This window comes from Neomonachus schauinslandi, chromosome 16 (genome assembly GCF_002201575.2).
Source record: "Neomonachus schauinslandi chromosome 16, ASM220157v2, whole genome shotgun sequence".
Taxonomy (NCBI): domain Eukaryota; kingdom Metazoa; phylum Chordata; class Mammalia; order Carnivora; family Phocidae; genus Neomonachus; species Neomonachus schauinslandi.
Genome location: NC_058418.1, coordinates 4,850,169 through 4,853,741, shown reverse-complemented (window position 1 = coordinate 4,853,741; position 3,573 = coordinate 4,850,169). Strand labels below are relative to the sequence as shown.

General features: G+C 40.4%; 1 pseudogene; it reads right to left on the bottom strand.

Annotated features, from left to right (window-relative positions):
* Nucleotides 1-1,908: 1,908 nt before the first annotated feature.
* LOC110573709 lies at nt 1,909-2,827 on the bottom strand (annotated as a pseudogene).
* Between the last annotated feature and the right edge of the window lie 746 nt (nt 2,828-3,573).

Here is a 3,573-nt window from a genome sequence, read left to right as displayed (position 1 = left end):
AGGAATACTTGAGAGTGTGTGAGATGTGAGGGTATATGATTGTATCTGAATATATGTTGTGTATACACATGTGTTGCTTATGTGCAAATGTGTTTGCATGTGTGTTCAATAAGGGTTATCTACCCTTATACCTCTAGTCTCTGACTAGGATATGAGGAGTACTTGATAGTGGACATCAAATTGTGTATTTACTTTTTAGGGAAAAACAATTAATTTGAACTCCTTTTATGTTTCTTAATTACAAAAGCAATCACAGGTGATTACTGCACATTCAGCAAAAAGTAGGTGTGGAAAAATGTGGTAACCACCCAATGCTATTTAAATGAGTAAGCAGCATTGCTTATCCCAGGCTTCTAGAATGTCCATTTAACCCTCTGATTCCAGGGCTTTTATTTGTAAGAGACACTTTTCCATTTCTTTCATGGATATTCTGTTTAGACTTTTTATCCCTACTGGAGGTTGGGAAAGGTCAATATTCATAAATTGTGTTGCTAAAAAATTTCCATATCACCTCCACTTCCAAATTAATTAGTGTTACAGGATTTGTATTGCCTTAGAACCCGCGGTTCTTGGTCAAGCCACTTTGAAGAATTAAGAGGTAGACCAGCTAAAGACTGGTGGGCAGCAAGGCAAAGTTTATTGAGCCATAGTACGAAGCTCCCAGAGAGGGAGGGGACCTGAGAGGGTTGCCGTTTTGGCGTTCAAATCTAGGGGTTTTTGTAAGCTCTTTTGCAGAACTATCTTGAGCATCCTGAGAGTGGGCCCCTGTGGATTGGCCACTAAGGTGTGCCAGTCAGGACTCTGATCATGCCCCTGTCTACCTATTGGGTTATTGTTCATGTGTTGATGGTCTTTTGGGCTGACATATGGTGACTAACTGCCTCGACTTTGTGATAGTGATCAATGTTTTACGGTTGTTTTGTTTCGGGATGTTTTGCAAAAGTTACTTCTGCAGAGGCTGCTCAACAGGATGCTATCCTGGTCTTGTGTAAGCTGTCAAACAGGATGCCAGTGCGGTTTTGTCTTAGTTGTCCTGGCCCCCTGTTTTCTTGTTGGGGACCCTGGTCCTAAGTGTCCAATTAACTCCTAACAGCATGGTGAGATAAATATCAGATAAAAAAGAATTTAAAGAAAAAGCAGTTTGCAATTATTTGAATAAGAATTATTTTAATGTTCCTGAATGTGCAATTATCCAATATTATTTGATGGAAAAATATTAATCTGACAACATATACATATAAATGTATAATTGTTTCCCCTTAGCCACAGGAGATACGTTCCAAGACCCCGAGTGGATGCTTGAAACTGCAGATAGTACTGAACCCTACACATACTTTGTTTTTTCCATACATACATATGTATGATAAAGTTTAACTTATGAATCAGGCATGGTAAGAGATTAACAACAATAAGTAATAATAAAATAAATAATTAGAACAATATACTGTAATAAAAGTGTGAATGTGGTCCCTCTCTCTCTCCCTCTCTCAAAATATCTTATTGTGTTGTACTCACCCTTCTGATGATGATGATGTGAGATGATAAAAATGCCTATGTGATGAGATGAAGTGTGATGAATATGGTAGGCTTGTGATTGAGCACTCCGCTGCTATTGACCTTCTGACAATAAATCAGAAGGAAGGATTGTCCGCTCATGGGCTGCAGTTGACTTCAGGGAACTCACTGCAGAGAGTGAGACTTTGGGTAAGGAGGACTACTATACATTAACCTGATGAATACACCACATTTCATTTATAAATGCTATTGATGTTGTTTATTTAGTAGCAGGAGCTCAGTTTGTCTTGTTTATCCCTCTCGTAATGTAGATATTTTATAAATGTGCTTATACATTGAAAGGGGCTAATAAATAAACAACCATTGTGAATATGCATATAACTTACATATTCATTAAAAGTTTAGGGGATTTTGTTTCCTTATCCAGGCAGCGCAGAGGGTGGACATTCTGGGGTCATGGCTCATGAGAATGTAGGAACTGACAGTAGGAAACCATGCAGCGAGTAGTGTAAAAGCATTCCTCAGCCACAGACGGGGTTTGTTAATAACCGACAAACATGGAAGATAGAGGACAGTGTCCATGAAAAAGAAAGAAGCATACCAGGACAAAGATGCTTTGGGTGGCTGTGGTCTCAGGGGAGGATCTCGGGGAGACAGTGTTCTATGAATGTATTGGACTCACTGCCTGTGCCTTTGCAGGATGAAAACCTGGACCAGCCCATGAGCTCCAAGCAGAAACCATCATGGAATAATAGGAATGGCACATAGAGTGACTCTGTGATTTTGCTGTAATATACTGCATTACAGTAGTCATGATCTGCTTTCCTTATGATGTTTGTGCTATTCCTTTTGTCAGTCACATGAAAAGGAACCAAAATACTTTGCATTATAGTCAAGATCCTGCAGAGGATGTTCGTGGTGCCCAGGTACTTGGGAGCTTTTATTTGAAGCCCCGCCCACCTGGAGTCCCCAGGACTGATCACGATCACCTGGAAGACACTCAAGAGGCAGGTGGTTCCAACGGCCACATTCCTGCCCACTCTGTGAACATAGAAAACAAGTTTGCATCCAAAATCATCAAGGGAATGTTTCAACCCAAAAGCGGCCATTGTCTGAGGAATTCCTTTAGAAAAAATAACTAAGAGTTTGGCTACAGTCAGGTGTTTGAGAATCAAATCTGTGGACCTAAGCTTGTATCCTGTCAGATAAAGGAAGAGATAATGATTAAAAAAAAAACAGAGAAATTCCCCAGAATTCCAACTATAGTTTGCAATAAAAAGCTCATTCCCAACACCGAATCCCTGGTGGTCATTCTGTAAAATCCCAGAGAGTGAGATTCTTCTGAGCCAGATTCCTGCATGGGAACACGAGGCGTGAGATACATGCATCATGTTGGCTAAAATCCAATGTTCTCTACATCCTGTAGTTCCGCTTTGGAAACAATTCTTTACAATATTTGCTTTAAACAAGTTTCCAAGGGCTGAATTTGTAACACTTAAAAGAGCTTTTTACACAATCTAAAGATTTTATTTATTTATTTGACAGAGAAAGACACAGCGAGAGAGGGAACACAAACGAGAGAGGGAACACAAACGAGAGAGGGAACACAAACAGGGAGTGGGAGAGGGAGAAGCAGACTCCCTGCCGAGCAGGGAGCCCGATGCGGGACTCAATCCCGGGACTCCAGGATCATGACCTGAGCCGAAGGCAGTCGCTTAACCAACTGAGCCACCCAGGCGCCCCTTTTTACACAATCTAGATCATTGCTATAAAGGACGTGTATGTAGTCCATCCTGTATTCTTCATAAATTGATGAGAGTCAGTGTTAGTATTTTCATGGAAAAGATAAGGAGCACCGAGGCAGAGAAAGTTCAGTGATTTGTCAAGTTCAAGTTGTTTTTGTGGGAATGGGGAGATTTGCACCTGACTGGTCTGGCTTTATGGCAATGCATTTAAACACAATGCTGTTCTAACAAAGCTAGTTAGATGTATTCTTCAAAATACAGGTGCAGATTAGGACATTCTCATACCTTGTAATCTTATTTTAGATAAGTAGTA